The 27960-nt window shown below is 44.0% G+C and overlaps 1 protein-coding gene and 1 long non-coding RNA gene across 3 annotated transcripts in view; one reads left to right on the forward strand and one right to left on the reverse strand.

Annotated features, from left to right (window-relative positions):
* Positions 1-27960, reverse strand: part of LOC125762904 (uncharacterized) — a 271270-nt gene that overhangs the window by 225273 nt on the left and 18037 nt on the right. The window lies entirely within an intron of this gene.
* The window catches only part of LOC125762891 (transcription factor hamlet-like), a 75377-nt gene that overhangs the window by 20366 nt on the left and 27051 nt on the right, over positions 1-27960 (forward strand). For both annotated transcript variants that reach the window (XM_049425509.1, XM_049425510.1), the window contains one exon: positions 7799-8224. The gene's annotated coding sequence lies outside the window, so the exon portion shown is untranslated. The remainder of the gene's footprint in view (positions 1-7798; positions 8225-27960) is intronic.

The following is a 27960-nucleotide window of genomic DNA, read 5'->3' on the forward strand; positions in this document are numbered from 1 at the left end:
TGGATTTTTTTACTTGGCTTTTTTTTCCTGGGAGAAGGATGGGTTTGGCCCATTCTGGACATCACTGTTACGGCTTATTACTTTCCGTTTCTCGACGCTGTGCTTTTTTTTGGTTTTTGTTGCTCCAACTTCGAGGCTAAGCGTTTTTATTTCTTACGACGTTCTGGAGCTGTCTGACCTTAGCCGTAAGGAGGGAGATATTCACACGTCTACGGTGGTCATGTGGTCATTTTATATTTCTACTTAAGCTTAACAGCAAACAGCAACAAAAAATGGGCCACAACCAGCTAAATTTCTGCACAAACGGCATATCGTATAGTGTCGCTAAATGTTTGTGAGAATCCGTTTATGAGCGATGAAGTTTTATACTTTTTCCCACACAATGTACTAACCTGCCCCGGTTGCGTGAGCTGGAGATGGGTTTTGGTTTATGTCCGTTTGCTCGGTTTTTTTCTAGGGGGGAAATGATGCATCATCAAGAAAAACGGTAAGAGAGGGGTGGTTGGGAGGTCACTTCTCGACGCGCGTTGGCCCGTTTGTATTGGGACGCGTTAAAGTGATCACACTTCAAGCGATGCGTTTGACAGGCCTTGTTGAAGGAATATTTATTTGCAATGCGCACAAAATTTGGAGTGCATGCAATCATATTTATATTTTGCGAATAAACCTTTTTTTTCTTCTTCCACCAGATTCTTCTCTCATATGGGTTCGCAAAAAAAAATGTTGCCCATATCGACGGAAAGGAATTTCTGCAAAGACACTCGTCCAATAATTTCTCCCCCCGTGTGCACCAACCCAGATAATCGATTATGAGGTTATGGTTGCGCCGCTAGTGATCGTTTGGAATTTATTTATTGCGACTCTTTTACTTCATCACCTACAGCGGCGTTGCTGGAAATTGATGAGAAATTCGTGAGAATTGATTTTTTGAAAATATCAATTGATGTTACTTGTGGTTTTTTTTCCTCATGTTTCGCTGTCATAACACACATCTTCCGCTTCGCAGCAGTTTTATGCACCACATCGTACACAAATTAAGAGGCTGTACCGACAACAAGCGTAACACTTTAATGTTTTTTTTATCATCCAGCAAAAAAAAACATTGCAAATAAACTCCAACGAAAACCCTTTTCACCTGAACCTGAAAGTGAGAAAATCTCAATCAAATCTCTGCTCTCCATTACCTTTTCGGTGACCTGCGGTGAGTCGAGTATGGCAAAACAAAACGCCGGGTGTGGAAAGACTGACCTTTCGTCTGACAGTCTGGCTGACTTTCTCCTATAGTATGATGATGGTTACTATCAGCGCCTACGACACACGCTCGAGAACGCATAATTACAACGAAAAGGTGGGGAAAATAAAAAAGGGTATTTGCGACACGTCTAACGAAAATAAAAGCAATTTCGCCCCTTTTTTCCCCTTTCGATCAAATTGATGCGAACGAGCGGAGGTGTTTTGTGCGCTTCTTTTGCCGATTTTGCGCAAGCATTAAAGAACCCCGAGTGCGGGGCGTGCATGGGAATTGATTGATATTCCCGATGGGTTTTGTGTTTGCTCAATGTTGATGCAAGCCATACCACGGTACATCTTTAGCTCTCCCGATCGGTGACGATAAACGATGGTGTTTTGTATGGGTGAGGGAGGGTAAAAAAAAAAGATTTGTAGGTTTGGTAGACATAATAAAACAATGTGGATAAATTTGTCATCCCGTTTGCCGTCGATGAAGACTTATTGCGCCCTAGCAATGGTGCAGTATAGCTATTGAACGCACCTAGCGATCGCTAATCGAACGTGAAGCGGAAGAACGTGAGCGCTTCAAACGCATCATCCGCGGTTCAAACGGTGACTATTAATAAACACTCGCGAGACGTTTTTCTTCTCTCTTATTTTGATCGTACCGTGGTTGATGGAATAGAGCCACGATCACGATGGATGCATACATTGCGTACGCCCATCCATGGCAGAAGGGCATCGAATTTTCTTCTGCTCGATGTGAAATGGAACGGCAAACACAGACACACACACCTAATCCTAGACGATTGTTGCATATCTTCATTAGCAGGCGTGGATGCCGTGTGTGTCTAACTCGACCTGCCTAGATGCATAAAGCGTACATCCTTCCCGGATGGGTGGGAGTTGGAATTAGGGAGGTACGTAACATAACTTCATCGCACAAAACGCCACAAAGATGTCATCGAATAGAGCGTGAAAGAGCACACCGGAATCTTCTGATTCGTGTCTGTTATTAGCTTACTATTTGCATATAATCGTTGGTATTACTTCGGTGTCTAGAGATCTCCAAACATAATGCAGGAACTTTCCTCTTATATTGAAATTACTTTCTGCAACAAAAAAATAATAGTCTCGCTCATCCAACTTCTTTTTATAACCCTTCATAGAATAGACACTTAGCTAACAATTTACAAACCAAACAAAGCAGCAGTGAGTCCTTCATGCGTGTCAGTGCAAAAAAAAAACATCCTTCCTAAACGCATGTTAAAACACTGTCATAAATGTCATCATTTGTTGCCTGTTGGCTTTCATAAAACTTTTATTACCGATCACGGAACTCCGGCTAACCTAGCCAACCGAGATGACTGTTGCAAATCCTCGACCTACGGTGTCCAGATCTGACAGATCCGTCCCAAGACTGCCTACGCAAAATTGCTGAGAAGGTTAGTTCCTCATTATAGATTTTTTTTTCGTTGCTGTTGCGACGTCTCATGCGTAGTGCTTCCCATTCAGAATGTACGGCACATTACCAGTTAATAAGAACGTTTGGAACACCTTACGTACTTAGCGTTACCACGCTTTAAAAAAAATTAAAAAACCCTCTTTGCACATTTTAACGCACTTATTGCATCTTACCGCAACTGCTCATCATTCTCGTTTATGGGTGCGAACGTATGCGAGCTCTGGCGAAACAAGCTGCTAAAAATTGGCGATCGTAAAATAAAACCACAACCCGCATGCCGGAGACGATTTAGCGATGGAGCCGCGGTACCCATCGTCGTCATGATCATTTTCATCGACCCATCACCATCCCATTGGTGGTAAAAATTTTAACTTAAAAGCTCATTCTTACCGACACCCGGTCTTATACATCTAAGGGTAGTAGAAGAAAAGAGGTGCGAGATACAAAAGTCATCAGTAACCTGTACCACTCAATCTGTTCTCCTTGCATAAAATAAAAAAAAAATAGCCGAAAGTATGATGAGTTCAAATTACCGACGGCGCATTATTAAACTTCAACCTAGCCCATCTTCTTTAGCAATCCGCCAACTAACCAGCATGATAGGCGGACGCAGGCAAATGCTTCTACACCCCACCGAAAAAACGTTCCACACAAAAACCCGAGCCATAAACGAGGGCCATTTTTCGCACTTTTAAGAAGGAAACTTTCACGGTCTCCTTCAGCAACGAAGTAAAGAAAAAAAAACCTGAGGTGATAATTATGCATCCCCATCTGGTACGGTAGTTTGCATCCATTGCCCGTCCTTTGGTCGATTTTATTGAGGTGTCAATTCCGTACCGGGGGCCAACCGTATTAAAATAATAAACTTATAATTGACCAAAAATATCCAGCCGCGGTATTATTGGGTTTCGTTGAGAGATGAGCCGCGGATGCATTTCGCTGCCGTACGGTGAAGTTGCATCTCGTATTCTCACTGATCTTGATATTACGCGTCATCACACCCGTTTGTGAAGTTTGGCCGCGTAGCTACTCCGTCCACGCAGTCGGCTCGTTTACCCGTAAAGTTAGTAGCAGTGTAGTGGAGATGATTTTATTAACACCTCCCGTAATGCTGCGCTACTTCAGATCGCAGATGGCGCTCAAGCGCAACACAGGGGGAAGTGGAAGTGGATAGAAGAAAAAAAAAGGGAAGCAAACAAAAGTGAAGTGAATTAATTTATGATTAATTGTTGACACTATGCAAATTTTGTCAACTTTTTTCGTTTCATCGCACCAACGAAACCAAAGCTTTTGGTTATTGGATGAAGTGTGCCCCCCCACCGGGAGAGGTGATCGTCGTGAATGGGCACCAAACGAAGATGAACCGTGGGAACCAATGAATTTTTTGGGGAGATTGTTTTCAAGGTTGAATGAAGGAATAAAAAAAACCATACAATGTAATAAAATGTCTTTGTGGTTTGATAATTTTGATTCGTTATGTAGAGTGGTCCTTTACGTGGAGATACAGACTAAGAAGCTCAAACGGGTCATTTATGGAACTTTTTCAAAATGAAAAATTTCAATAGAAATTTGAATGTTTAATAAGCAGTATTCACACAAGAAAGAAAACAAATTTGAGTTCTCGAGAAAAAAAGAGTCCCTTATCCTTAAAATATATTATATTACAACCTAGTAAGTTAGTGATTGATTATTGGGTTGCAGCTTCAATATTTGTCAATTTGTCTGATTTAAAAATTTCGCAAGACATTTTTGACAAGAAAACAGTTTTATTTTAAAACCTGCATAAGAACTAATTTTTTAAATAAATAAATTAGTTATACAATATAGATTAATAATTTCTATCGAATCAGACAAACAAAGAACCATCAAGGATGGTTCTTAACCATATGTAATAGAATATGTGTTTACCATCCAACATACTCCTCAATGCTGCAATTAACAGCCATATAATTTGAAAACATCGACATTCCACAAACGCTCCGGTATGCTCATTACAATTAAAACACGCTTCTAAACGCTTGTCGTAGTCGTAAAATTAAAAACTCGTAATTTTATATCACCGTCTCGTTGCACACCGGACAACCAGTTGCACAAAATCGAGAGCAAAAATTACACATTTGTGTGTGTGTGTACTCTTTTCCATCTTTTCGTCCCAACTCCCACCACCACCGCTGGCCAGTATCCCGTGGTGAATGAAAATGGCTTTGCAGTACGAAAAAAAAAAATAGTGTCTCCAACTGTGGTGTGCATCAGGTGGTCCTTCTTTTCTTTCCACCCTCGATAGCTAAACTTCACCCTTCCTAGGATCGGTTGTTTTGCAATACTCCAGTACTGATCGGGGAATAGCCCACAGACCCAACCCAATGACCAGCGAGCACGGAACATCGCTAGGTATTTGCAGAAAAATGAACCACTTCTATTGCACGGTGGTGGCACATACAGTGGGCGCACAAAACATAAATCATAATTAGTGCACCGTCCGGTTCAGTCCCCCTCGTTCCCTCTTTACATATTCACCACAAACCTCCGCGACAAACAAACTCGTAAAACTGCGCGTTATTAAATTATATCACCGATGCCGGACTGGACGGTTGTCGCCATCCGATTCGGTTCGCCTCCTGGTCACTGCACCACCATCACCAACAACATTTACGTTCCCCTTTAAACCGGCCCAACCGTTTGAAGGGTATGTTTCGCGAAATTATTGAAACGATTCGCTTCCTCGCCAACGGGCAGGTGATTTGAACCATCGTTTCAACTATGGGTCGTGTTGGTGGGCCGTTTTTTTTTGTTTGAGCGGTGAGCTTTCACGGTGCATTTTGCATGGCTTCATCAGACGACCTCCCCGGGTTAGGCGGCAATTGGTGCTTTGAAAACGGGCTGCACAGCACGGTGTGTTGTGCGGTGCCCATAAGGGAAGGTGTGCAATGTGCAAACTCGCTTTGATTGATTGATTGATTGATTTGCTGGCAGAAGCCAAGGAAGAAGCTAACCAGTGGGTGCAAATGAGGTTCGTCGCTTGCGCTATCGCGCAGCAGTCAACCCGCTGTCGTCGGCATGGCACGGTACTGATAGGAGGGCACATAATTGGCTCCTCCATTTTTTTTTGCTGTTGTATGATCTCGTCATGTTTGAAGCTAATAATTTATTTTACGAAGTTTACTCTGTGTGAAGCAGATGGAAATATAATTCAAATCGATTGCTGTGACGATCATAACTCAAAATTCAATTAAACTCCAATCCAATGCTTCCATTTACTGACATGTTGGTGCAATAGTTCTCCTCCCACTCGCATGCTAATATTTCTTATGCATGCACAAGTGTACAATCCTTCGATTCCACAAATATGTTTGCCAACCTTCACCGATCAGCAGCAAAATCTTTTCCAACAAAACACTGTACACAACGATGCACCAACGATCGTCACCGTGTATCAATTATCTTTTACAATCTTCATCACACCATGTGGAATGTGTGTTTGTGTGTGTGTTTGTCTTGCAACATACGGAGCAGAACATTCCCTGCCATCCGAAAGCGCCATCAAGGTGGTCCATGTACGCTGTCGTTAGCTGTCTAAAATATTCCCCAGCTCGGATGCTGTTGCGTCCACCGTTGACAGAAACTGGTGCACCCCATTTAGAAAACAGTTCGCCCAACCACAATGTTGTGCTGTCCCGTTCGGCCAATGGAAGGGATTTAGCATAATTTGTACAAAACGGTTTCTTCATCGATTCATCGAATGTGCACGCATATGTGCAGTGTGTCGTTACGTTTCCATACCGTTGTGGAACACGGTTCTCCCTCCTCACCAATATCCATGCTCCCGCAACCAACGTAGGTATGCTAATGAGTAGATCAAATATTATTTCGCAGTCAAACACCTTCCTTCCAATCTGCCCATCCTGAACAATAGTTGATTGTTTCGCTAGCAAAATTTTCAAACGATCGCGTTAAATATGTTGCGGGCGCATATTTTACACCTTTGCAAAAGCCACACCACCGTTACGATTTGTAACCATTTCTGTCTGCGGCTTGTTCTAGGCTTAACACGACGAAGGCAAAATTCCCGTGATGCATATACAGGCGGCTCCCACGCTTTATCGAACCCATCGGATGCAGTTGAAGACAAAGTTCCACCAACTTGTGCGTGCGTGTGTTTATTGTACAAAGCATAGATTTTGCACAACATTAGATGGTTGGAATGCAATTGCGCGAAGATATGTCGCATAATAATGAGTATGAGGTTGAACATGCAAACAATGATTAAAAATGTTGCTTCACATGCATCTTTAATTCGTTTCCATTTTGATTGCATTTTTCTTCTTTTCAATTTCGGTACAATTTACTCAACTAAATGGTTATTCATAAAACTGAGATTTCAATACAAAATTTCGTACAACAAACACAAATTTGTCGTTGTTAAACTATTCAAACGAATAAACAAATAAACGGTCTTTAACTTACAGATTGTTGGTGCCGTGACCAGGATACATTGATTTGTATAAAAATAGATAATTATGTAGTTCTCATGCTACCATATCTAAAGGATTAACCTAAATGATAATCCAAGGGCGTGATTTGGCGGACTTTCTTTCGACTCTAGTAGCGCACTTTGTACCGCCAGGTTCAAGGAGACTGTTCGGAAAATATAACTTAAATAAAAAAAATAAAAAAAAACAGTCTGTGAAGCAACCAACAAACCTTTACCTCAGGACGCACGCGTTGGACGATGTGTTGTGAGACGGTGACGAAATCAATCAAAATCTAAAAGCTTCAACATCCGGTCGAACTTGATCTGACCGCAGCCATATCTCCGTAACGATATGACAAGAAACTGACCGAAAAGATGAGAAGCGTTCGGAATGAAACACTAACGAGAAATAAAAAGCTCTATAAAAACGACACTTCGATTACACTTTTTCATGCTGGATAGCCAAAAACCAATGGGCCCGGTGGGTAGATTAGCGGTGATGGGAAAACTAACGCAACGCCTCAACATTATTAATTAATCACCAAACAGCCAGAACAAACAGAAACCACAGCTCGCAAAACCAAAAAACTCTAATACTATCTTGCTTTTTCTCATTGTTCTTTTCCTTTCAGCCTTTGCCCGATCAGCAGGCATGTACCATCGCGCTCGGATTACGTGCACGGTTTTGATCCATCCTTCGAACCACGCAGGCTACACACCGGAATGGAACAAGCCTCTGAAGGCGAGCCGACACTAATCATCTGCCGCAAAAAATCGGCAAGGGCGCAAATTTAATACGCAGCATAGCATCTTATAAAACCGTCCGCACAAAGCCTTAGGAGGTTGTAGTGCTTTTTGTTTTTTTTTTTGGGGACGTTTCTGAGGGATCGATCCGGATTCTGCTTCCTTCCTCTTCTTCTTCTTCCGTTCCCTTCGTCCTTGTGGTTCTGTATTTTAGTCGAAATCTCCAAAACCTGTTACCGCACACACACACACACTCACAGACCCGTGACGAGTATAGACGGAACGGAGCAGCAGGAACACCAAAAACAAGTAAGGTAAGTTGACAAAACATTAACTTACTTCAAACACTGCTATGCGTGGGTTTCTTTGAGTCGTTCGTCGAAAAAGCGGTTGTGGAGGCAGCTTAACCAACACGCCAGCACTCTAATCAACCTTCTTTGCTGTCGAGCTAGTTTCTCTAGTTTCGAAGCAGCTCGGTTGACAGCATTCGAAGCCGCAAAGATGATCTCGCCAGTTCGTTACAAATATGAAACACAGGCGAAGGACGCATCAATCAATGCACGAAGGGTGAGGTCGTCAATCTTGACAAGTAAAGGTTCCATCGAACCACCCAAAAAAAAAAGCAAACCGGTCCGAAAAATTGACACTCGTGTCCCAGGTTCCAGGTTTGATAGATTTAGATATCCTCCCTCGGGGGAGGATACCGTCCGGTAAGGGATCGCGGGTTTGGGGGTTTACCTGGTCGTGCTGTGGTTGATTGACTGGAACGGATGGGTCGACGGAAAAGCAGTGGGTTTGGAGATAAAGTTTATATTTTTGCCATTACCTTCGCTCTCCAGTGAACTTGGGGTGTGTTCCCATGCTTTCGTGGATCAGGTTACAGCTACAACAATGTGTCACTTAAAGCTGAAGATTGAAGAAGTGGAGATCGAGTTCTAGTTTCTCGTGACAGTTGCAAGAATTCTTCAAAACAATATTTGAAGAATAACATTTGACGAAGAATTGTCATAATTACCCAATATAAAAATCTCATGTCCAACTTCATCGAAGCTGAAGATTACTTAAGGATATTTTAACCTACTACTTCTTTCCTCAATTTTGCTTGCCTTCAGCTTAACTACAAATCATAAGAATCATCGTTTACTATCCCACCTCAAAGATTAGGCGTGGCACAAGCCATAAGGCCTAAACATGGTCAAGAACTCCATGGCCTAAAAAGCTAAACCCATTACCAGCTGCTCTTCGGCACTGGTAGTTCTGAACGGCTTCTAACAATCGTACTGATCTTGTATCTCCTGCAAAGCCCAACGGGCATATGCAACCAGATGCACTACCCAATGCAGTCACCGTAACGGATGCGCAAAGAAAATTGGTTTGATCTCGTGGCTATCCGCTCAAGTGTAACGGCTGGCAAGCACTATTACAGATCCACCATAAACGATACGAAACATGCGAACGATGATACTTTGCCGGAGATGCACGCCTTGCCAGTGTACTTCCAATATTCCAGTACAACTGACGCCCAGCCTTCCATTTTGCTAAATTATGCGAGAATAATTTTTAATTCCCGGTACAACACTGCCGGAATGGCAGAAGCAGAAGCAAGATTAGAGATTTGTTTTGCAGAAGCAAGATTTAGATCGTGTGTGGAGTTCGTCCCCCGGAGCGTTCTCCCGTTTTTTTTGTTTTTGTTTTAAAGCGTTTGTTTCTCGCGCTTCCGGGACCATCCTCTTGAACTATTGGTCGGTGGCATGCTGTATGACAGATTTACGGCTCATTGCATGTAGTGGGCACGGGAAAGTAAACGATTGATCCCTGCAGCAATGAAGATAAAGGGGATTAACAGGAATGTGGAATGCATCACATGAACATCGAAACACGTGGGCCGAACAAGCAGTTTCATTTAAAACTGATCAGCAGACTTGTTTCAACAATTTTAAAAATGTTACAAAAAAAATCAATTTTTTTTTGTAATGAAAAATCAAAAGAACCTATAAATGATTACAAATGACGAATATGCTCAACAATACATAAACATGACAGCTATAAATTTTGTATCAAATGTTCAATTGAAAAATTGCATTTTTTTTTCTCAAAGGGAAACACCTTCCACACTAGCTTTTATAAACGAATAAATAACTTCATCTCAGCCTCAGGGAAAATGTTTAAATAAAATTTAAAAATAAGCAAAAAAAAAGCACTTCTCTCCCCAAGATTGAGATCGGAAGCAATGACAATCAATAAACCTTACAAGGGAAAAACATTTCTTCTGGGGTTAACCCAAAACAAAACGACACAACAAAAAAATCCCTCCCTAAATGATGCAACATTTGCATGGTCTCGTAGGCGCCCCTAGCTCCCCCCGAAAAAGGACATATCAACAATGATAAATACCTTTTGCCATATCGAATTGGACCACCCATTTTTACACCCCATTCCTAAAGCACCTTAAAGATACCTCCCCGAAAATGCAAACCCAGCCACCGTCCGCAACATCTCTTCAAACATAATACAAAAAACGATTAATTTCGTGTAATTCTTTCGAGCGCGATTCGAAAGCAAAGTCGAAACGTCAGGAACGAACAGTAAAAAAAAACCGCCCCAAGGGATCGTATTTTGCCGCATTTCCAACACTGCTCGCCCTTACACTTCGGGACACCGACCAATGGCACATCTGTCATCTCGGTTTCGCGCGATTTGAACGCAGCCGCAGTACCATTTTTTTTTTTTGGAATCGGTTGCGAGAAGAAAAGAAATCATCTCCTTCCGCGGGTTTCGTCCCTCCTCCTTCCTTCCCCTACCCATTAATGAATGAACGATCGCGTTCCGATGACAGGCTCGTATTTACTCTAATTTGTAGCTTCCATTTTAATCGTTATTTTTAACTGCTTCCTGTCCTGCACAACCAACACTTCGTTTCGTGCGATGCCTTCCCTAGCTGCGGCTGATGATTGTCGTGCTGCCCGTGGTCCATGTTCAGGTGGTACACTGCACGAGTCCGCGAGTCCGAAACGAAAGTCTGTCGCCGCGCTGCTTCTGAACAGCGTACATCAGATTCCCCCCGCCAGGAGGAAACCATGGTGAAAATCATCACCGTGATACACTCTTTCCCAACCTGCATTGGAAGAAAAGCACCAGATACCAAAACGACAGACAAAAAATAAAAACCCAACCCCCACAAAACCCTCAAATCTCGGACACCAACGCCTAGCGTCCCCGGGTCTAACCGGTGCCGATAGCCAATAGCCGATAGTTGGTTGAAAAATGGGTAAAAACATTTCTGCTTTTCACCACCCGTTCCCATCGCCACTCTTCGTACGGCCGGACGGTTCATTCACATACCTCAACTTCGAAGATGACAAGTTGCAGATATGCGGATGCGGTTTGCTTCCGCCGGTACACGTTCGCGTTTCGATGAAGAGCGACGCGAACCCGCGTTGTAAGCGGGAAACTGGTTCGGAAACTGGTGCATCCAACACGTACACGTAGTCCTGCAGAAATTCACCAGCCACCAGATCGGTCGGTCCACTTTCTGCATTCCGCTCATGAATTGAAAGTAAAATTAAATTTATGTATCACTTTAATTCAATCCCCTTCGCCTTCACCCGACCTTCCCCATTCCGGTGGTACGGTTTCAGATTCGATTCGGTGTCTCTCCAGCAACCAGCTTTCCGTTCCAAACACACGATTTGCTCCAGTTCAAGCCACTTTACATCCGTCCACCGCCGAGCTGCGTTTTTGTTGCGCTGTCTTGTTTCTTTCTTTTTTTTTTGTTGCCTTTAATTTTTCCTCCACGCGCTTATCCGGGAAGCTTTATATTTTGTGCCCGTGTGTTCTTTGCATGGTTTTTTTTTTATTTTGGTTTTTGCAACACCCGCAGGGTCTTTAACTGACCTCGCGCGGTTGTCCCCGGGTACGGCTGGCGAAATGCTTTCGCACTGCGCAACCTTAAACACATTGAAAGCAGAGCAGAGTTTTTCCTTCTGGTGCGACACATGGGCACGAGGCTTGCGCTTGCCGTTTTGATGCTGATTGCTCTCAATTTTTGTCTTTTTTTGTGTGCGCCTCTTACAACGTTTGCCTCCTCTTCAGTAGTGTAGCAGTGTATGTATTTTTTATCATTGTATGCGCCTGTTTGTCCTCCCGAAGAAAGCATCCACTAATATCCATTGGTTTTGTTGTATGCCAAACAGTTTGGCCATCATCCACCAGGAGACATGTAAAACTAAAAAAAAAACAGACCATGCATACAGAGGATGCAAAAGCTCGGAACGTTAAAAATGGCATTGCAAGAGCCATCGCCATATTATTTGCGCTCCCATGTTTTATTTCATTTGCCTCCGAGCTGGGTCTGCGCTCAAAACCAACATGTGACAGCAACGCTAGACTGGCTTTCAAACGTTTCTGAATGAAACAGGCAAACAAACTCGTTGCCACTATCGGATGTGGTTGCGGGTGGCGCAAAGATCCAGCTGAAAAAACGGATCACCTAAGAAAATGAGCAGCTAATGTTATGCGGCGGATATGCGAAAGGGAACGCGGAACGGTAAGCCAAGGATGTTAAAGCATGGATATATAATAAAAACAACCGTCACTTCGCATCGATGTCGTGCATCGGAACTATACAGCAAGAGGGTGGCACGAGCGCCATACAAACGATACAAAAGATTACAACCAAGCGACGAACCTTTACGTTCTTTTTTTATTTTTGTAATTTGCCCACTAACGGCTAAGCCTTTCATTTCGATTGATTTTTGAGACTATTTAAATACGTTCCTTTTTTTATATGCCAACAATCAAAAGATTGCAAAAGATGAAACACTACCAAAAAAAACCCATCCATCAGCGAAGCAGGCCGTCTGGTGACAAAAAAAAACCCTAAACGCGACATAAAACACGATGTCAAGCCGTCTGTTTTTGCTTGTCTGATAGGAATCGGCAAAACGTGGTGTGGCAAACGATACCCGTACGATCACTGACGCGACCGACCGACAAAACTCAAACGCACAAAAGCGTGCCGTAGATTGATACCGGTCGGCGCGCGATACGCAAGACGTAAGTGTGTGTTTCTGTAACAGTATAATTAACACGATCGTTAAGATTTTTCTTCGTGAAAGTTTTGACGCATATCGGAGGGGCCCATTTTGGTGGATTGTCTAGTTAGGAGAAAGAAGACATGTGTCCCAAAATAGTCAGTGCCATTGTGGATGGATGGTTTACAAACTCAAAAGAAAAAAGACAAATTCAGATGACCGACGTGATGATCGCGTGCGTACGAGTTTCGTGATGGACACTGATGACAGCAGACATGAATAGTGAAAAGCCAAAAAAACAAAAACAAAAACATAAAGTGTCCTCTTCGCTTTAAAATCACATAAATTGCCTTAGTGTTCGCTTCCGTTTTCACAAAATGCACCGTCAGTTGTCTCAGGCAACCTAGTTTACCTTCGTTATATATGTTCCATTTGTTACAGTTTGATAGTTCAGCTCAATTGCTGCCGCAGTATAATCTAACGCTTCACAACCAAACAAAAAAACCAACGCCAGTGACATCAGCTTGCACCAGCACGCAAGTCGCTCCATTCACAAAGCGAACAAGAGACTTCTGTGCCGAGTTCGCAAGCGACGAACCTCCGAAAATGGGCACAATTCAGTGCAGGTTGGTGGTTTCGCTTCTTTTTTCGGTCTTCCAAGTGCGTGTCGCGTCATCCGTGTCCTAAGGCGCTGGAAGATCTTTCACCGAGGTGTCCCTTTCCCTTTAGCTTTTTTTATTTTTTTCTTCTTCCATTTTTTTTCTTGCACCCAAACCCAAACCTTCACGATCACTTCACTTTCATTGACCGGTGCGAAGCGGAAGAGAAAATAAAAAGGGTTGCAAACTAAAATGATGAATTCCTAAAAGGATGGCTCCCGTTTTCGTACATTCCCGTGCGGGCGGAAACGGTTTGCAAGGTGAATTTACGTAACGCACCGTTCCGCACCGTTCGGACAACGGCTTGTCAGAGGCGGACAGCATCCAGCCGAGGGCGGACATACGGCCGGGCAAGAATCGACCAGTCGGCAGCCCACGGCAGTGGCTCTGAAGCGTTCCAGTTTCATTGTCCCGTTCCCGTCAATCAAAAAGATGAACCAAATCAATGCTGGAATGGAATCGCGCGTAACCTCGCACACACGCGCAATACAAAAGCTCATGCTAAACCTCCTTCTAAAATCTAATCCTCGCTTTGAAGAAGAATGAAGCGAAGAAGCAACGAACGAGAAGGGCAGGGTGGCATAAACTTCACCGCGAGCGTGGTCAGTGAAGTGGTCTGTGCAGTGAAGAGGAATCACTTAGCCCACCCTTAAGGTACGGTTTGTTTGCCTTTGCGCCGGGGTTTTTAATAGATATTAGGATCGTCGTGGGTCGCTGCGCTGGTTCATATCGCGTCGCCTTTACCTTCTGAACGTACCGAACGTCTGAACTAGAAAGTGTACCCGATGAGGATCTTCAACCTGGCAGCAGGCGGATCTTGGCGTTTTTTTTTTTTGTCGATGCCAATGGTAAATTCGGTAACGCCATCGGTTCCCGCGGTACCGCCAGGGAGGAAAACGAGTGATCGCGGCGCGTGACTGATCGAAAGTAATCGATTTGAGCGTTTGAATGGTTTGGCGTGAATCGTTTTGAAGTCGATCTGTCAGAAATCTGGTTCGAGTGGCCGCGCGGTTTCGATGCCGACGACGAGAGCCCATTTACGTTTCGCTACGTCAATTAAGAAGGGGGCGCGGTAAAAGAGCGGCTGCTGAAGAAGGGGAAAGATGGAACGAGTGTTTAAGACCGAAACCTGGGATCTTCATTTTGACATCCCCATAGAAACGTGAGCAGTTGTCAGTTGGATTTATTAAATTGTAATGGACTGCAGCGGGCTGTTATTCTATTAGCGTGATTTTCATTTCACTCGAAGCCGTTTTTTTTCTCTTGACACATCACCGCACATATCTTTTATTGATCTTCTTTCCACGTTACAAAACGGGAAGATCTTTTAATGATTTGCGTTTTTTTTTCGGCTATCTCTCTTTTAGTAAGATATATAATAGTAATTAAATTGCCAATTTGTTAGCTTTAGCATCCTGTAGCATGCCAATTCATCATTTTACTCAAATAAAATTAGCTTCAAAACACTGAATAAATGAGGCTTTCAAGCGATACGCGCTCGCTGATGAGTTATTAACACCACTCAAAATCTACCCCTTTATCTAAAGCGAATCATCTTGTAAAAACGATAACGGTTTGATACACGCCAACCCGTGCAATGTTTTGTGCAAACATTCAACAGCACAATTGAAACATTTCAACACCTCCTCACTTCATCTTAACTCCGTAGGAACTTAACACTTTGCGCAATCGCTAAACGTGATCTTATCACATCGCACCGATCCATCCTCTCGTGCCAGTGGATTATAACTCTCCGAAAAAAAAAAAAACATTACAAAATGATTTTAATTATAGTAATAAGCCTAACCTTACGGAGGTTTAAATCGAAGCACACCCCTGGCTAAGGGAAGTACGCCACTAGCCAAACCGTATCTTTGCTGCGGGCAACGGAAGACACCAGACGCGATCTATTTTGAGCTCATTTCCATTTCTCAACGAGCTTGAACGCTGATGTGTTGCGTTCGGTTGCCTGCAGGCTAAGCATTAGAGGCAGCCTACCACCGCCACACAATGTTATGATCGAAGAAGCTCTAACGCGCAGGTGGTGGTATCGTCTTGCAAAACGATTACAAACTGGTAGCTAGTGCTTGAGAAAGAGGCAAAAAAAACGCTCTATTCTAAATAGTACTAACCCACTGGCACCCGTTGCTAGTGCAAAACTAGAGCACCGGGCAAAACAATTGCCAATCCTCGGAAATCGCTGCCATATGATTATGACCTCCAACCCCCCCAAAAAGTACGCGGGTTTGTCTAATAGCACGGACGAAGAAAAGACACCGAGAGCATCCAAAACGGTAGCAATTGAAAGCGAAAATTCTCAGCAATTCAAGCACAGAGTTTTTCTTAATCGTGAATCGGCACGAAGCGACCCAAAGTAGCATACGTAGTAGGACGCTCATGGTTGACCTGGGTTGTGGCTCATCTAAAAAAAAAAAAAAAAAAAAAACAGATCGCGGTGCGACGGGTGGCACGATTATGGTAAAACAAAATTCATAACGTGAATAACCTGCCACATAAAAAATGCACCCCTATTGCAGCTCGTTTGTATGCTCGCGCGCGCGCGTGTGTGTATGGGTGGGATTTTTTCTCAGTTAATCATCATTATGCTCTCCGGGGTAATGGGAAAAAGGGGTGCCAGTGTTGCCTTGACTGTTGCACCTGTCCAAAATGACGACGACTCCCATTGACCAATCCCGTCCGATTGTACTTTTTTGCTCTCGATTTCTAAGACGCGCTTCGAGTATGGTACACTTTATCATCATGCCATCCATGTGTGGAATGGTAGCAGATACACATATGTTGCACATGTTGCATGATCGTTTAATGGTGAGAAAATGTAGCCATGTGATATTGCTTGTTTCCGTGCATAGTGGTTTCAAATTAAACGATTGTGTTTTTTTTTGTGGTTTTGTAAGGTTTCAAGAATAGGAATTAAATCTCATTCAATGCTAAAAATTGCCCAATTCTTTGGGAATGTTTGATCTTTTGTTCTTTTGGATAAAAAAGACTTCGCCGCATTTGTCTTTTAGTTAAGCAATTTATTAAGAGCCATTTTTTTAAAGAGAACGCTAATATTCTGACGATTAACGGTCAGATGGCTCCTGTTTTATGTATACAGAATATTGAAAAAAATATCCCCTTTGCGTATGAAAGCCTTCCAAAAGTTGATCAAGGAGCACTCTCTTGTTGTTAAAGAAAGACCAACCCATCCATTTTCTCTGCAAGGTCGTGAGCATTGATTGAGTAACACCCCAAGAAAAAAAGCACTTGAACTTCTTCATTGCCTGGCTTTTCAAAACGGCACCCCGCCGGAAAAAGAAGGGTCGAAAAATTCAGATCATTTCTTTTTGTGACCGACACTTGAACCCTGACCTCTCGTCCACTGTACATCTCAATGGGTCGAAGAAGAGTCGGTTTCGAGCTGTTGCGCGGACCACCTGAGCCTGGTGCCGAATCAAAACCAAGGCAAGGCCGCTCCCTCATACAACGAGAGCAAAACCATTGAACTCATCCAGCCCTGACCATTTGCGATTGATGGCGTACGTGTTGCAATTTAACTTGTTACCATCGCCGCACCACCCAGTTACATCCTGCACCGACAAAGCATCTCTTCTGAAGCATCTACCAAAAAGGTCCCGAACCTGGCACTGGGCCGAAGAGAGTGAGAAAGAGAAAGAGTCCCTCCAGAAGTGGGTCCGAAACACGGCTGAATATGTTAATAAATATTCATAGCACTTCCAAAAACAGACTTTTCGATAATTCAAGTACATCTCATCTTCTGGCGCGTTGTTTCGTGTTGCTCGTGTCATTTTACCCGTCCGCCGCGCCCAACCATCCCGCGTACCAACCAGCGTTGTGAGTGTGAACATTGGTCGATTACCAAACGCAACAACCACTACTGCAGCCGGCTCGGTGGAAGCCGGCGGCAACAACAGCAGCTCAATGTCGACTCTGTACACCATTTAAATACGTCAAACAGTAACAATAACAGCAAACAGTACCATACAAAAATGGGTGAAGCGGTAAGCTGGGGTGGGAGGAAGCGAAGGTAGACAACACATCAACCGAAAATCCAAACAACGCCTCCCGAACTGAAGCAACATGATTCCGGGGCGAACAATGTTCATTGAAAAATCCTAATGTTTTGTTACGGATTTTTTTCTCTCGCTCCTCTTTTTCCTTGCCATTGCTCCGACACTTCTAAGGAATGGCATGGCCCCATATGGGGCATCATGCTAAAGATGCTCTTCACCAGCACAAAATGGTGCTGCGTACGAATAATACATCGTTTTACGTTTACTTGCTGCTGCGCCCGAAATTCCCTCGCCCTGGTGGATGATTTATGATTTATTTGCTGCCAAAGCGTGGTGGCGACCAGCAGAAAAATGGTGTTTAGCCACGGGTGAACAACACTCACAACCGGCGTTTTTTTTTATGTCGTAATGGTGACACACACGCGCACGATGTTAGTTTTTTTTTGCTGAGTGCAAATCATGAATGAGAGGATGGAGCTTTTTTTTTCATTCGCTCCCGCCATCGATTGGATTCTGCTTAGCCGCTTGACAAAATTGTCGGGTTCGTCGCTTGTGAGTCTTTCGTTTCGTCTTTCATCGTTTTGTGAACTTCCTTCCCATTTTATCTATCGAATCGGTGTGTGTGTTTTTTGTTGTGATTTTGCTAATAAACGACACTAATCGATTGGAATATTTCGGCTGTCATTTCCAATCTGTCACACTCAAACCCAGCCACCCAGCGGGACAATCTTTAGTATCGCCGCACACACCGTGCGGTACCATTTCCACGGGTATTAGATTTTCTCATCGTACCGATCGCAATCAAAATGGTTTCTGGCCGGATTCAGATGCGATAACGCGCGTGATCGAAATCGATATCGGTTCGTTCATCGCTTTTCTTTCTTCACCATTCTCTGTTCAATGGGGTGCGCTAGTGTGAGTGTGTGTGTGTGTGCACACAACTTTCTCGACCCGTCAAGCCACACAGAGACCGTACCACGAAACAAGGAAAACTAACCCGGCAATATAAATCAAATCATGCTCATTAGGGAAAATAAATCAAGCTACGATTTAATGTGGTACGCTTAACCTCGGGCAATGGCTCGGAATGAATCGGCGCGACGCGTCACAGCCTCGTCAATATCACCGCGCACTGTGACATAAAAGAAACACGAGCACGAGTTTCCCTCCCATGCTGCTCGCTGCCAATCGGTGTCCAAATCACATTTTTGCCATTCGAATTGTGGATGGCACGTATACGCTTATACGCCTGCCCCCTGTACAAATCGTATGTTTGCTAAATTCATCAGCCCAAATGTGTCACACGCACGTAATCACTCGGCTGGCACTATGTAAAGCTTGTCCCTGAGCTTCTTGATTCCCTAGCCACAAAACAAAAAAGGATCATAAATAAAACATTAAAGCTCATTCATAAACGATTCTTTCGTACGATTTGTGATTTGACGTCTCGCGATTGCGTGTGTTTGAAACATTCGATCAACGAACAGCAAAAATCAACAAAAAAATCTCCCTCGAAAGCTCAATCAAGCGCACACGTAGCCACGATCGGTAACATCGGCTAATTAGTTTGCTCGTACCTTCTCCATGCGTTTGATTATCCAAAACTGGGAGCGACTTCCAACGCGTGCCAACCGGGAGGATGATTTAACATGATTTTGACGGTTCGTTGTTGACAAACGTACCGCACGGTCCCCCCCCACCAGGACAAGCAATAGTTTTATTTTGGTTGTAAAAAGTAAATTTTCGAAATCAAAAGCGATCTGGCTTTTGGGAGCGAATTTATTTGCACCCTCATTCGGCCCGATCACGGTGAAAGTGTAATTTTTGCCCGGTACCGATGACACGTACGGATGATCCCGTGGTGACGATGATGGAGTTTGATTCGCTTACAAATAATACAAATTATTTTTGCACAACATTCCACACCCAGTAGTAAGCTTTCAGCTAAAGCGCTTTACACTCATTACTAAAAGGGGGTGCAAAAAAAATATATACGCACACCCATCCTCTCGATCATAATCATAAATTCACCCGCACAAAGTCCACGGTGTGTTCCCCATCAGCTTTAACGTGGTAATAAAGCGGTACATTAAAATACATCATCGTGATTCGTTCTTCGCTTCCTTCGGGTTTTATCGTGCGATTCCTAAAAAAAAAGGATTCCACACAGGAATGTAGCTTCCGTTTTGCGGCCACTAAATGCAGAAAACGAAAGAAAAGAAAAGATTGCAATCCACTCCTGATCTTCCTTTATGATCGCGCTCGAGTTGGAAAGTGTAAAACGCAATCGATTCAAAGAAAAACGCATGGCTATTTGGTCAATTTCACCCTAAAATTATCATCCTTTTTTGGCGGGGGGGGTAAAAGGGGTTGTACAATGGGTGCAACATGCGCACGCTGGGTGGTCCGGTAGTATGTTTCCTTGCACCATTATGCAAAGCCATGCCGGCGCAAAAGAGGGTGGAGAGAGCAATCCCATTCATCTTCAATGTTTTGGCGTCCTTGCGGTGAACGGTTTATTGTTATGATTATTGTTATTGTCATACTTTGCGCAACCAAAGAAAGAGAAAAAAAAGAAACATACCAAAATAATAATACGTCCCTAAATTCAATTCAATTAATTTGGGCTTTTGTGAATGTGAATCTGAATTTGCTGCGCTTTGTTTGTCACGTTCATCGGCGCGTTCTGTAGCTTCCCGCCGGCTTTCGGGTTGCATTTTACGGCTTCTTTCATATAAACTTTCCCATTTTAAAACCGTAAGGTGTTCAAGGTTAAATGATTTAACCCGCGGTATAGCATCCGATAACATAAATTATTATCTACTTACCAAAAGCCACATTTCTCCGAACGGAAAAATCGTTGACAAGGTTCAAGAGGCTTGTGAGTTTATCTTTGTAAAGCAATCACTAATTGTGATATCATATCTGCTGTAGTTTTTGTAAAATAATAACCATTTTTTTTGGCAATTGAAGCTTGTATCAATCATCAAAGCTATTAATTCAGATTAAAGTGAAAGAAGCTCAGTCTGGTAAAATAGCGTTTTACAAGAATTTTTAATCGATTTTAAACAACAACATATCATCTACCGTAATTGCTGAATTTGTATGCTTCTTCACTTTACAACCTCGAATAATAACTGTTAAAATCATACCTAAAAAATTAAACAAATTGGAACAAACCCTGCTCTCTCTCTCTCTCTCTCTCTCTCTCTCTTTACATAAAACCATTGCAAAAAAAAATCGAATAACCAATCGAACAAAACTATCTTATCTGATTTCTTTGGCTGCGACTGTGCGACCCTTATAGCTTTACGATGCAATTACAACAAAACACCAACAACACAAAAAATTGCACCCAGCTCGTTCAATTGGGCGCCCAACGCGAAAAAAAAGAGAAGTTAATAAAGCAGACAACATTATCGTAATGGGTTGAAGTCGCAGAAAATTGGCAGTTCATGTTTGAGTGGTTCGCTAATTGAAACGGCATTAATTTAATTTGCTTCGGCTCGGGCACATGTGACGCGACCCATGGCTGAAGGGAAACTCCACCGCTGAAAAGGGGGGTGGGGAGGTACAAACGGGGCAGGGTCAACCCGAAATATTACTCTCTTGCTCGGCATTTCTTTTCCCCCATCCAGCCGGAACTCTTCCAGCTAATGTTTACAAGCTTTACAGCGACCACCGTCGCCGATGATGAGGTAGTATTGTAAATGAATTAATTTTATAGCTTTCCCGATTTATGGTTGGGCAACGACCGTCGGTCGGTCGGCTGGGTGTGGGACGCGACGGGTCCGTGTCGTACAAATTACGCTACAAAATGCATACAACAGTTTTGCGTACATGTTTCGGACCCTTGCCGCAGTATCACACACCGAAAGCACACCGACTGGACTGATGGCCTATATTTTAAAAGCAACATGTTAAGAGGGGTTTAGTTTGGGTGGGGGGAAGAACGGCCGAGGGGTGCAAGTGGGAGAGTATTTTAATTTTTTTGACCATCTGTAATTTTTGCTTTGCCCTTTCTGGTCCCTTTCAATCAGAGTTCGCAGGGTTTCATCAATCAGGCAAATAAAAGCATCACATGCAAAAAAATGCTTACAGCTTCGGTACGGTGTCCCTTTACCATTTACGGTTTGTGGTTGGTAGATCGAGCGAGTGCGAAAGAGATAGAGAAAACAGAAACAGAACAGTTTAAAGAAAAAAAAACATCCTCATGAAAATAAAATCACTTATTACAGTGAATAACAAGTTTAATGGGAACTCATCATCTGCTTCCTCCGCCGGGCATCGGCTCCGGTACTAATATAGCACTTTTTCATCCCTCCTTTAGCCCTTCAACTACCCCCCCCCCCTCCCCCAACCTCCCCCCTTATACAATCCACCCATCCCAATCAACTCGTGCAAGAAAACCGAAGGTAATCGCGGATGATGAAATAATCATTCCGTACATCTTTAGTTCCTCCTTAAAATAAATATCTCGCACTTGTACGGGATCCGGTACGGAAGGGGAACGGCGAACAGGCGAAACGGCACAGGGCGGTTCAGGGTTGGCGGATGATTGTCTCATGACTGCATATGGCAATTCCTTCTTCCGACGCGCAAAAGCACCCATTAAACGGTAACGCTTCCAACCTCGAGTCGGGCTGTTCGTCTCGAATCGATAAATTGATGTGATTTTTCTCGTACGCATATTTACGTACCTTGGGGGGGGAGGTGCCCAGTTCACCTCGAATGCTTCTCGGTCGACAGCAGCACAGTACCGCCGCTAATACAGCTTCTACTAAAAACACTTCAGCAGCCATGAAAAAGGTGATCATTTGCTTTAATTTTCACCTCATATCCAACGGGCACAAACACAGAGTACTACCCCCGTGTGTGTTGAAGGAATTTTCACCACCGGTGTTCCACCACAGCACTATCTGTTTTCGCACGCACACACACCACGCAAATGCATTCTGCCAAGTTTGTTTGTGTACACGATAATGATGCGCGACTCATCAAAGTGACGATTCAAGTGAACGCTTCGATGAGTAATGAGCGTGCCACAGGAAGGGAAGTGTTGGCGATCCGAGCATCCCCTTTCGATGAGTAATGGTTCCGATGATGATGTTTTCATTTCCGTCCACTACATCCCTTGCTTCCTTCTAACCCCTCGGAAAGGGGGGGTGGGAGACGGCGGAAGGGGGTGTCTCGGACTAGGAAAACTTCTTCGCTATTTTTTTTTTGATAGTAAAACACAATTCGCAATTCGCGATCGGTGTGCAATTATTTCCATCGGCAACAATGTCATGTGGAAAAAAACTCCTGCGGGAGGGAAGGCGAGGTGGGGGGAGTAGAGGAGGGGCTTTCTGATTGTTTGCAAGAGCTGCTAGAGCGCTCATCGACAAATGGCACCACCGGGCTTCGTTTCGCTCATTTGTACGATCCATTTGTCATGATATTGTTGATCATCCCCATCTACCTTAATGGATGGGTGAGGATGGTGCGAATTGCTGACGTGCTGCAGCTGTGCATCTATTTGTCATCCTTTTATTGCTACTAAAATGACAACAGAAATGAAAAGAAATGGGAGAAGAAGAAAAAAATAAAACAACAATCATGACGATTTTCTACCATAAAAGCGATTCCAATAAGAAGGGAGGATTTTTTTTGCAAACAATAAATTTTATGTAACAATACGGCCAGGCCGTTCTTTATGAAAAAAAAAATAAATAAATAAATTGTATGAAATAAAATGTCAAGAGCAACATTTAAAATGTTTTCATTACTCTCAATAACACGAAGGTATGTTAAATAACATTTTATGTTTTTAATATTATGCTGTAAGAAACCGTGAAGTGATTTGTTACCACATACTATCGAAGGAGAAGAAAATTCAAGTATACCAACCATCACAAACTGTTTGCTCCAGGCATATTCGGCTGGACGCGCACTAACTGCTGCACTCTTCTTCTGTTTGTGTGCGCGAAACGCGAGATGATCCCGAAACGGACCAAAAACTCAATCACTGTGATCAAACACAGATGCGGGTGTATCAGCCTTTCTCGGACACCTTCACTGCACCCCGGGCACCAGTAGTGCTGGAAGGTAATTTGATTGATTTTATTGCTCCGCTTTTACAGGGTGCTGCTGTACCAGCAGCAAACCATCGCCACAGATACCCGCCGAACGGTCCCAAACTGGATGACCACGATGACCTTACGGGCGTCATCGGCAGCAGCAGCAGCAGCACGTACGAACCAAAAACCGAGCTCGTATAATAATAGCTCCATACTTTCGCGGCTGCGCTGTGGCGGGACCGGGGAGTTCGTTTGAAAAATGGTTTACCTCCTTCGGGCTACCACGCGTGAGATTCTGCCCGAGCGATATCGATATTCATAATTTTAGGGGATCCTTCCAAAACAGACCACGGTATAAAGACCACGGAATACTTGTACTCGAGCACGCTTAAAGGGTTTTTTGCAGGTAGGGTATACAGTAGTAGTGGGCAGGCAGAAAGAACCCGCGGGTCCACGAGCTGCGTGACTATCTGTGTGTATCTAACTCACACCCGGGGGAGGCTTCCAAACGCGATCGAAAAGCGGTTGGCCCAAGGGCGGGACGTCCAACCGTTAGCCTAAGCATCAACTGTAACTCCGGTACAGGCGCTTGTTGGGCTCGTGTCTCTTTTTTTTCTGCCTACTCTCTAAACCAGAATGATTGATTTCAATGGGACTCTTCGCCACCAGTAACCCACTGCAATCGGCGATTATGAAGATCATGCTGATGATGGTACGCGGTGTAGAGGCATTTCGTTTCCTACCGTTTTTTGTTCCCTCCTCCCTTCGTTTTTTGTCTTCTGATGTCCCATCGGCGAACATTGGTTTTGAGGATTTTTGTGGGTTTGTTTTTTTATTAGAGAGCTCAGAGTTCATTGAGGAATCTTCAGCTGGTTCAACCTCCAACATTTCTGTGATCGATGCAACAACTATGTCTGGATGGTTGAAGTTGCTTTGTTTTTGAAGACCCTTACGGGAGCTTCAGCTTTCGGGTCGTCGATCTTTTTTTTGACCAAACAAAGTCCCGAAAGATAAATGACGGCTGGCGGGACATTCGAAGTTTTGAAGAATGAAAACTCCCCCCAAAAACTCGTCACAGGCCGCGCCGATCGCGAGATCGCATGTTTGTGATGGTTGGTGCTTTGCTGCGGGCATAATCGCAACGATCATTTTAAAATCCCATCCCCGAACACATCGTGGAATACTGTTCGCACAGAGAAGCTTTTATTGCTGTCTGGCCAAAGGCCATCTCACATACCTTCTCCAACAAGACAAAAAAAAACCTATATCTCCTCCAATAAACCTCCTTTCGCTACAAAATGTACCGCCAGCTTAGGATAAGAGATTTGGGCAAAAAGTCAACACGCTTATCAACATGCGGCGAAACCAAAATGAAGAAAACGGGAAATAAAAACACGTCTCACTCAACACAGCTCCACTTTTTGGTGGTAGTATCATCAACGGTCGCAAATTTACGACTTCCGGCTTCGGGACACTTTTACCTGGTGTTCTCGAGTATTCAATATTGATGCTTCCTGCGGGTGTTGAGCCGTCCATAAATGGGCACACATCAACGCGCTCGAATTCTAGCATAACCTTTCGATCGAAAAGTTGCGTACGTCTTCGTGCGTTTAAGCATCTTTCTCGTCTTTTTCTCTCTCTCTCTTTTGTTTCTAACCAAACTGACGAGTGCAGCGATCGTAAAAAAATGTTTAACTACCGTAACCGAAAGAATCGTGCCGGCTGGCGGTGTCCTCATGCCCGGAAGGTTACGCGACGCCGCAACAACTGCCACCGGTCGGTGGCATTTGGGCGTAATGGGTGCTAACGATCCTTATTCAAACGATTAGCACATATCTATTGCGCCATCGCTATTTCCTTCTTGTCCGGCCTTTTGCTTCTCTTCTTGCAGAAGATTAGTGCACAACTAACAAGAGCCGCCTGCCAACATTTTCTACCATCAAATTAGTCGTCCGTATCGATCACGACCTTCGGATCCGTTTTGTCATTTCACAACCTTCCCTAATCCTTGATCCTTTTTTTGTGGTTGTTTGCTATCCCCGCTAAGTCTACTGCATGTTGCACAGCGGAGCTTATTTGTTCATTTCACACCCGCCATAGAAGGAGTTCGTTTGTTTTTGTGATCTTTTCAGTAGTGAACAGAAAGAAGAACAAAAAAAAATCTGCACCAGCATAAACGCGCGAACGAACGCGCCCGCACGCCAATTCCAAACAAATTAATCCGCTTTCTTTGCATGGTCGGGCGGGCAGATGCTAAAAACCCGCTCGGCAGGCTCGAGGATCGGACACGGATCGAAACGGGAAACGAGAAACTATTTCACTCATCAAACCGTCCCGCAGCAGTGGCAGTGGTCGGAGTGCAAAACTCGCATCCCTCGTTCGAATCTGATCCATTCGCATCTCTGCCTAATAAGGTCTGTTATTTATGATAGCCAACCACGGTATCGAGCGATGCCGTGATCCGACAAATCCGTAAAACCCCTAAACTCGAGCAAACGATTTTTTCGCGTTCCATCTCACCTTCCTATGCGGGGTTTTTTGCTGGAAGATTGCACTCGCGAGATTGTTATAAAATAATACTAATTAAGATTAACCACCGCTGTCGTGGTGGATCGAACCGTTGGAACTGTCAGAAGGTCAGGTACCACTTTTGGAACGTCCACTATCGGAACCCTGGTCGCGGGGCAACACCTCCACCAAAAAGCAGCACATCTTGGAAGTCGGGACGCTCGATACGGTCATTACCAAGGCGACACCGTTTGACGCGAGCGAGCGAAGATGCTGTACAGGCGCCAACCAAAACAGCCAGACCTGATGAATCATCGCACCTCCTAATGCAACCTCTCGAACAAAACGGTTAAGATGATGTTTCTCGTCGGCTCTTATCGGCACAACTGGATCTGGACTCGTACCCATAACCAGGGAGGGGTGTAGCAGAAGCCAACGACCATCCAATGTAGAAGGAAGGCAGCAGCACCACACAAAAAAATGGGAAGTTACTGAGGTCGATCTAATGAAATTTGACATAAAGTTCAAAACATTAACGAACGCGGCTCGAACAGCGGCAAGGTTTCGAGATCGGAGCGCGCAAAAGGGAGAAAGATGCGGCCTGTGCGATAACCAGCCAGTACCCGATTGCCAGCTTCTTCTGCTTGATTGTGCCCGTTCGTTTACTTACGAACAGGGTTTATATGCCGCGTAATCCACACCGTCTGCCGTACGACGTGCTGCACTATAACGGCTGCCATAACCTTGCTCCCTTTCAAAGGCTTCGTTTACTACACCAACATCGTTCCGCGCCCTAAAAACGCGAGACAGAGAGCGATAGAGGCGGGAAGAAGAGACATAACGAGCCTTAAAATGATGATCCGATTGTGGGTTAATCTCAAATTATAATTTCAAGTACAGCTTAATTTCAACCAATGCCGTCCGAAGAGGGTGGAGGAGTTCCAAGGTACGCGCAACAACCATGGCCAAGATTTCTTGCTCCCTTCGCTTGATGATGATAGGTCATTGGAGAGTCTGAGTGCATCGTACCGAGGTGTTGGTGGATCCTTCTGCAACCTTGTTCGGGTCTCCGACCAACAAGCAGCAGTACCAAGGTTATGATAACCGATTAGATAACGAGACTCGTTAAGTTCCGGTGCTGGTTAGGGAGGTAAATGTTAGGGTAGCATCGCACTATTACGAGATTCTGACCATAATTGGGAAACGTTAAACACCCTGTTGAGCAGGTGTATCTTACGGGTCTTTACTGAGATTGATTTCAATGATCTCTTCAACTCCTCCTGGAGGTTATGAAGAAACTACTCATCGCATACTAATCCACATTGGACAAAAAGAGCTTAAGAACTTACAATGATCCACCTGAGGTAAATTAGATACATCATGCTCATGTGTTCCAGTGTTCAGTTCACTTGTCGTAATTCTCAAGATGACAAATAATTATGTATATCATGTCCATAATTACCCACAAGCAAATGTCAACCACCGTGGCATCATCAGGAGACATCCCAAAAACTTCCGACTCGTGTCTACGCTGTACAGATCAGTTAAAGAGTCGTAAATGGGTGGAAAAAAAGGGTGACATCATAAATCATACACCGTGCCTGCTATTAACATATGTGCCGCCCGTAAGGATGATGTGCGTTCCAAGTTCCGCGCAATAGTTCAACACCAGCACGCTCAGGCACCGGAAAGCTTGGAAAGCTGGTGAAACTTACCTCGACTTTTGTAACCGGCCACGTACAAGATTCGGTTGTCCG

The sequence above is a fragment of the Anopheles funestus genome, chromosome 2RL (assembly GCF_943734845.2).
Source record: "Anopheles funestus chromosome 2RL, idAnoFuneDA-416_04, whole genome shotgun sequence".
Classification (NCBI taxonomy): Eukaryota; Metazoa; Arthropoda; class Insecta; order Diptera; family Culicidae; genus Anopheles; species Anopheles funestus.